Here is an 8,114-nt window from a genome sequence, read left to right as displayed (position 1 = left end):
ACACACACACACACACACACACAGACACACGCACACACACACACAGACACACACACACACACACAGACACACACAACTCCATCCTGGCAGCCTCTGGACAGACCGCAGAGCCTGTTCCCTGTGCTCTGGCTCTATTCCAGTTTTCTGAGGAAGCTCTGTCCTATTTTTTAAAAAATATGACTACTGATTTTCATTTCCTTGTATGAGGGCTCTCTTTTTGCACATCATTGCCACGTTTATCTTTCTAATTTTTCTTTCAACAATAGCTATTCTAGTAGGTGTGAGGTGCTAGCTCACTGAGGTCTAGGGGGCATTTCCCTGCTGCTTAGAGATGCAGGGTCCTTTTCAGGTAGCCATTGGCCGTTCGCACTTCCCTCTGAGTCAGATGTTGGGCTCCCCCGGTTGGGTTGTTTTATTGCTGTGGAGTTGCGTGCCTGGGCCGTCTCAGGTGTGTGGTTTGCAGATATTTCCCCCAATCCATGGGCTGTCTCTCCGTCCCGCCTGTCTTTCCTTGCCGTGCGCCGCCGGCCCCTTTCCCTTCAGTGCCGCGTGCGGAGCCCTGTCTGAGACGCTGCTGCCCAGGCCAGTGTTGGGAGCTTCCCGTTTCCCTCCTCTAGCTTTACATTTTCAGGTCAGACTTTAAAACACTTTTAGTCGATTGGAGTTGATTTGTGTGTTATGAGTTAGGGTTCAATTTTATTGAAAAGTATCTTTCTTAAAATTCTGTCTTCTTGTTGACTAGTGCTGGCTAGAGAAGCACTTGCGAGTTTTGTCAGTTTGGCAGTGCCCCCCTGTTTTGGGCACTGCCAGTTTTTGTCACTAGACTGGCCGCCCGAGGCTGTCCTGTGCTGGGCCTTCACAAACCGCCTCCCGACCCTGAGCGAAAGGGTCGGGATGAGAGTATGTTCGAGGGAGCTGTCTACACCAGGAAGGACGCCTCTGGGCCAGGGAGAATGGAATCCACGTTACCGAGTGCACTCACACTGGAGTCTGAGGCGAAAGCCACCGAGCTGACTGACCTTTCGAGCAACGAGAGGGTGGGAGGTCTGCTCGGCGGGAAGGGGCGGGGTGGGAGGCGACTCGGACAGGCCTCGTTTGGGTTTAACCTGCTCAATCAGTCATCCGTACCGCCAGTCCCAAAGGGGTGATCCCACGTGGGTTTTCCACATGGCAATGTCCTTCCACCTTCAGGCCCTTGGTTCACCCAGGGCGGCCTGGTGCAGTCTCGGGCAGGTGCTCGCGTTTACTCTCCTTGGTGTAGGGACACAGTTGTCCCTGGTCATGTATGAGACATGGGGTCCCCGCTGGGTGCTCCACCTCAGCTCAGTGAAGCTTTGTGGGTGAGGTTTTCCAGCCGTGCACGTAGCATTTCCCCAAATAGAGAGCGCCCACGTAGGAGCCGTGTCTGGTATTCACCATGGAGACCAGAAGTGCCACGGGGCAGGACCCTCGCCTGCTCTGGCTGCTGCTGTGCCTGCTGTCGTCCTCAGCACCGAGCAGGCGGCCCTGGCATACAGCTGGTGCTTTGAACGCCCGAGCGAGGGAATGGGCGAGTGCATGGGTCCGTGAGCGAGATCAGTGAGCACCTTGGCGTGACTCAGACAAGGACCCTTAGCCACGCTCTGTCCTGCAGTGACCTCCACAGTCTGAGGGCACATCGCCGACTCCTGCCCACCCAGGGCCCCTCCTCCAGGGCAGTCCCTTGCAGGAGGGCAGACTCCTCCAGGCCTCTTGGCTGGCAAAGGTGAGAACACACAACAACCCTGATTTTGGGGATGCCCCAAGTTGCCCAGAAATGCTGGACAGCACTCCTCTCCACCTCCCTCCAGTGAGTCAGTCCAGCCGAGGCCTTCACAGCCCAGCTGTCGGCTGCCAGGCCAGGCAGGAGGAAGCCCGTGGGGAGCAGCCATTTAGTTAGCAGAAAGGCTCCTGGAAGGAAAATGACATTAAATCACAGCAGGGAAACAATGAGGGATGAGTGTGTCCTGGCAAGAGAGGGGCTGATGCTGGGGGAAGAGTGCGATGGCTGTGGGCACAGGTGCACCACCAACTTGGGGAGAGCCGAGGACACCGTGACCCCGGGGATGGCCTCTGGGCTATGGGAGCGCTCACTGCTAACATTGGAACCCAAATAAGAAACTTGCAGCTAATCTCTGCCCATCTGTCCATCCATGTAAACACCACCCACCCATCTACACACGCAGTCCCCATTTACCCATCTACTCAGTTATATAGTCACCTACTCAACTATCTACCTGTCCACCCGTCCATCCATCTACTCAGTTACACAACCATCCACTCAACCACCCACCTGTCCACCCGTCCATCCATCTACTCCGTTACACAACCATCCACTCAACCACCCACCTGTCCACCCGTTCACTCATCCACCCATTCATTCGTCCACCTATCTGTCTATCCATGTATCCATCCACCTACCCACTACCTTCCTGTCTTCTCTCCATCCACATGTCCACCCACCCTTCTCCCCATTCTGTCACCTGTCCATCCACCCATCCACTGATTCCTACATTGTCTGCTCATCTCTCTGGTTTGCGCTCTTCAGAAACAGACCCAGTGAGATGAAGATTTAAACGCAAGTAATTCAGCAGAGATACGACTGGAGAGCCAGGAGTGGAGTGGAGAGGTGGCACAAGAAGGGAAGGTGCTCATGGGGTACCTGGCAATGCCAGTTCAGTGATGGGAACCAGGACTCCAACCCACCGGGGAACTCTGAGAGACGGTATAGAAGCAGCTCAGAGTCATCCTGACCGAGGGATAGGACCGGGGTTTACCTACTCACTCCCCAACGCTAGTGGACTCAGGGCGGTTTTCAGGGCTTTGAACCTTTGGCACTTCCAGCTCAGCCTGCCTTTGGGTGATGATTCAGAAAAACACGCCCAGGCAGAGCCACAGGTGGTTCTGCAGCTGGTAGCCTTTGGGGGTGGAGGTAGCCTTTGGGGGGTGGAGGTCAACGCTGAGAAGCAGGTGGTGCATGACGGTGTCTGCTACATGATCCGCTCACTCACAAGCCGCTGTGCCCTCAGCTCCACCCAGCCAGCCGCATGCCACCCGTGAGCTCACCTGTCTGCTCCCGCTCGCAGTGGCTGCTGTGTCGGTAAGACCGTATCTGGGTGTGTCTGTGAGCATGTTTCCAGAAGGGACTGAACTGGATCTGGCATCTGAACTGGAGACTGGGTTAAGGAGACCTGTGCTCATCGACGTGAGTGGCATCTGAGTCATCCAATCGGGCTCAGATAGAGCAAGGTGGGGGCGGGCTGAGGGAATCCTCTCTCCTCCTGAGCTGGGACATCGTCTTCTGTCCTTGGCCATCAGAGCCATTCAGACCAGCACTGAATCGGCACCAGCTTCCGGGTCTCCAGCTTGTGGCTGGCGTGTCAGGAAACTGCTCAGCCTCCAGGGTCACAGGAGCAGTCTCATAATCCTCCTCGCCTATGTCCGGCAGCTCCTGTCAGATCTGTTTCTTTGGAGGGTCCAGGCCAGTGTGCCCGCCTCCTCTCCGCCTTCTTTCCTCCCCTTTCCCGTCTAGACATCGTTTCTTCATCTGAACGTCTCAGAGCAGCTGTTTTGGTCCCACAATATCTAAGGACCAAAACCCACAATAAACTAAAAAAAAAAACCAAAATAAAAACCCCGAAGCCTGTCTCAAGGGAGGGGCATTTACTCCATGCTCCCAAGGCAGCCCCCAGAGAAGAGCTTCATGGTGTGCGGGACCGAAAACCCAGGCTCTGATGGCAACGCGGGTCCAGTCGGACTGGCCGCGCCCTCGACTTCTTAGCCTATGAGCAACGCCAGGCACACAGGTTATGCCAGAACTGTCACTCGGGCCCAGGAGCTATCTTCTGGCACTTTCTATCTCCAGATCTGTTTTAAACGCAGGGATCTCTGTAGGGGTCCTGGTGTTCAGGAGTATGAGCTGTGGGCCGGACCCTCGGCACAGCTGCTAAGCCCTGTGCAGAGGAAGCTGGGTCCCACATGGCCAACCAGAGATAGAGCTCAAGCCTCGATGGCTTTAAAAACACACGGGGCACAGGTGCATGTGCCCAGCACCCCGAGAAGATGAAGAATTGCTGGAAAAGGACTGCAGCGTGACCTGCTCCCATGGGTGGTGTTCTCTCTCTCTCTCTATCTTTTTCTCTCTCCCTCTCATGTTCTCTGCCATGAAAAAAGACTACGGGCTTGGAAACGTGATTTCCTGTATTTTAACGTAGATTTGCCATTCCTAGTGGTGGGGCCTTGAGCGTGTGACTCAGTTTACTCCCCGGCCAGAGCGGGAGCCATCACGTGCTGCAGTGAGACGCCCCTGGGAGCACTCGGCACAGGACGGTGCCTAGGCGGTGATGGTGACAGAGACTGTGGTAGTGGAGGGTGCCGAGGGAGGGCTGGGGAAGGGCACATTCTCCCTTTGTGTCTCCTTCCCCTTCCTGAATACTGACCCTGCTCACCCTTCCACTGGGCACCTGCCACCCTGGGCAATGCAGTGGGGCACTGTGTGAGGCTGACACCCTGCCCTGATATCGAACTGGTGAGACAGACAATGCAAAATAATTGCAGGTCGAGACACGTGCTCTGCAGGAAACAAACAGGCAATGTGGATGGGGCAGGTCTGTCTCTACAGGGTAGAGCAGGCGTGTGGGGGATCAGGACTGAGCTCTCTGGAGATGTCTAGGGAGTGGCATGTGCAAAGACCCTGGGGCAGGAAGGTGCTCTACCCACAAGGAGCTGGCGAGGGTCTGCCGGGCAGTGAGTGCACAGGTAAAGTGAGAGTGTTGGACGGGTCCTCCCAGGCCCCACGTGGCCCCAGAGAGGTCCCCCTCTCCATCTCTCTGCGAGGAGCCATTTTCTCCCTGGGAGTCTGACTCAAAGGTTTCCTAAAACACTGCTAACATTCATCACAGGGAAACCATCAGCTGCCAGTTCAGGAAGATGGAACAGCTTGCCAGTTATCGACTGGGATGATTAAATCACAGCTTACGCCATCCGCTCAGAGCCGGGCGTGCTGCTTCTCTGCGGGATTGCCGGCTGCGGCGCAGAGAGGGAAGTGGGTTGTCCCCTGGGGAGAGTAGGGAAACCAAAACTCCTCACCAGGGAGAAGTCGAAGAATCTCAAGAAGCCAGCGGTCTCCAGGCCTGAGCCGACTCCCTCACCTGTGGAGGACACGGCCTGCGCTCAGATCAGGCTTGCCCTGCCCACCGTGGGCGTCTGAGGGCAGCGTGACTCCTGTGCTGGGGGCCCCATGGCTGCCAGGGCTGGCAGCTCCCGAGAGACCTGGGAGTCCAGGTCACAGGCTTCCTGCAGGTGCTCTCCTTGCCTCTCCTTTTAAGAACTTGCCCGAGTGCACGGGTTTTCCACAGAGGAGCAGGCAGACAGAGAGGGAAGTGAGAGCGCAGCTCCTGTGGGGGATGGCTGCGCTGCTCCTTCTCGGGATCGCGGGACTTGGGGCATGCACACACGCCTGGTGTATTTTTTTTTTCTTTTTTTCTTTTTTTTTTTTGGAGAGATTTTCACTGTAGGGCGCGTGTGCTCGCCAGACAGACAGAGAGAGACATAGAGACAGAAAGCGAGAAATCACCCCCCAGGGGGGATGGTCACGCCGCAATCCCTTCTCCTCCATTCTCCTCTCGGGATCTTGGGCACGCACGCACACGCGCCCGGCGTGAGTTTTAAGCCACCGGGTCCGGGACACGAACCGCGGTCGACTACGTGGGAGTCCAGCGACATAGCCATTACGCTAACTGCTGGTTCCCACGCCTGGTGTATTTTTCAAATCAATGGGGCCAGGACTTGAACCGTGCAGCCAGCCGTGTGGGATTCAGCTGCCTTAACCACCAGGCCACGGGCTGCCCGCTGGTCTCCTTTCATACTCTAAGGGCTCCACAAGGCACGTGCTAACCTGTTTTACAGATGCAGAAGCTGAGGCTCAGAAAAATGCAAAAGCCAAGATGCAAACACTGACCCCGCCAGCATCAGCTGCAGGTTCCGACTTCTCTGTGATTCTGTCCTGAGTTCCAAACCACAGGCTCCCTGGCCTCTGGGGGGGCTTCGTGCTGAGTCAGCCTGTACCGGCCCCATTACGGGTTATTTATCGGCCCTGCCAACTTCTGTGCATCTCTGGGAGCAAGTCTGCTGACAAGTAGGCCAGAGTCTGGTGGAACACACTATGTGTGGGTAGGAGGTTAGGAATGGCTTGATCAAGCCTCCAGGGGCAGCCTCCCCACCCTCCTTTCACACCTCCTCTGACCCTCCCATTGGTGTCCTGATAGGACACTCCTCAGTCTTTATTTTTAAGACAGGGTCTTGTTACAGCGTGACCCTCCTGCCTCAGTGTCCTCGGGCGTGCACCTCCACACCAGCGTTTAGTTCGGGCTGGGAATGGTGCCACGTGGCCTCAGCATCCACTAATGCGTGCTACCATGGCTGGACCACAACGTCCACCTTTTAATTTTCAGTACCACTCAGGCGCGCGGATATTGTGGTGCATACGACCAGGACACGGAGTTCTGCTGTATTTTAACCAGCCGTCTCCCACTTCCTGGATTTATGACTTTAGCGAAGTGACTTCACTCTCTGAGCCTTGGTTTCTGATCTGTAAAGCTGGGCTGGCACCAATCCTGGGGCTGTGAAGAGGTGGCACTGTTTGCCCAGGGCGTGGAGGGCATGAGTCCCACTACCTGGAAGCTGCCTGACTGTTCTCAGCCCTGGCCCTGCCAGGGACACGGTAGGCTGCTGCTGTGACCGTCCCTGCATGAATGAGAACAGAGGCCTTTCCCACTGGACCACCCCTCAGCCCCTCGGGACAGGCTACGGAATCGGGGGCAGCTCAAGTGAAACCTCGGGGGCCTTGTTCAAAGTTACTGAGACTTTCAAGGCAGCCCTTGAGCAGCAGAGAGACAGTCAACCCACACCCTTCCTGCCAGAGTCCTCCTAGCCCTGGCTGGCCAGAACCCCAGGCTGGGAGTGGCAGGGGACCCTCAGACATGACCTAGGCCCCTCTCGTGTGGCATGGCCCCGTGGGACCCTGTGTTACCACCCGCCACCGGGCTGGCTGGCTGCTCCAGTGCTTTGACCGCGGCTCCGTCTCTGCTTCCCGTTCTGCATGACCCTCACGGGTCACGTCGCTGCCCTGCGTGCGGGTGGTGAGTGGCATCCAGCTCTCTGGTTTGCAGGGACCAGGGCTGGCCAGCTCTGCTCACTGATGGAGGTACGTGGAACTGCAGGGCAGCAGGATGTGGTGGGGAAAGAGATGACTCATGCCGTGCGGCCTGGCGCCCTGTGCATGCTTTGCCGATTCACTTTGCCTAGGGGCTCAGCACCCCCTCACCTCCCATTGACAGGTGGAGAAACTGAGGCTGAAGAGGTGAAACGACTGTGCCAGTGGGTGGTGGCCAGCTGCCCTCGATCTCCAGGTCGCTCGTCGATCCTCCGTCTCTGAACCTGGCGGGTCACCCCATTTCGCAGCTGTGCAAAGTAGGGCTTGTCGCTTTGTAAGACCTGCTTCCCCTCGACCTGAATCTGACAGCTCCTGAAGTTCTCCTAGCTATGGCCTTCCTCCTCCAGAGAAGGCTCCACCTGGAAGTCCCGAGGGTGGCAGGACGGGGAGGAGAAACTGAGAGGAGGTGACAGGTCCTTCGCATTTTATTCGCTGTGGGCCATTCGACTGTCTCCTTGTATAAGCTGGTTGCAGTCCCGTTTTCTGGCCGTGCACTGTGGCGTGCACAGAGCCACCTCCCTGGGTTTGGAGCGTCCGCTAAGTGTTAATTAATGTTCACGTCTGCCTATAAAGTCCTGTTTGAGAGAGCCTGGGTGTTCGTCAAATAAATGGCAATATAAAATTGAAAACAGCTAGCGCTCCTAAATCAATTTCCACGTCTTACAACGTTGAAGCATAATTCATTTCTTCCTCCCAAGCTCACGTGGCATGGGGATGGGCGCACACTTGCTGTGTAATTTCACGGAGAGCCAATCAGTGCCTAATCTGCTGCACCTTCACGTCTCCCCGCCCCTCGAAGCCCTTAAACAAAAGCAAGAAGTGCCATGTCTCCCCCTCCAGCCACATGGGCCCAGAGAGAGCAGGGAGAGTGCAACTCGTCTCA

General features: G+C 56.4%; 1 long non-coding RNA gene across 1 annotated transcript in view; it reads left to right on the top strand.

The window, feature by feature from the left end:
• The window catches only part of LOC114005234 (uncharacterized), a 10,543-nt gene extending 2,695 nt beyond the window's left edge, over window positions 1-7,848 (top strand). The window contains exons 2-3 of the long non-coding RNA XR_003547109.1: window positions 5,926-7,222; window positions 7,356-7,848. This is a non-coding gene — a long non-coding RNA (uncharacterized LOC114005234). The remainder of the gene's footprint in view (window positions 1-5,925; window positions 7,223-7,355) is intronic.
• The last annotated feature ends 266 nt before the right edge of the window (window positions 7,849-8,114 follow it).

Source organism: Tupaia chinensis, unplaced genomic scaffold (assembly GCF_000334495.1).
Source record: "Tupaia chinensis unplaced genomic scaffold, TupChi_1.0 Scaffold000066_1, whole genome shotgun sequence".
Lineage (NCBI taxonomy): Eukaryota > Metazoa > Chordata > Mammalia > Scandentia > Tupaiidae > Tupaia > Tupaia belangeri.
Note: the sequence above shows the minus strand (reverse complement) of the source record. Positions and strands in the feature narration are given on the sequence as shown.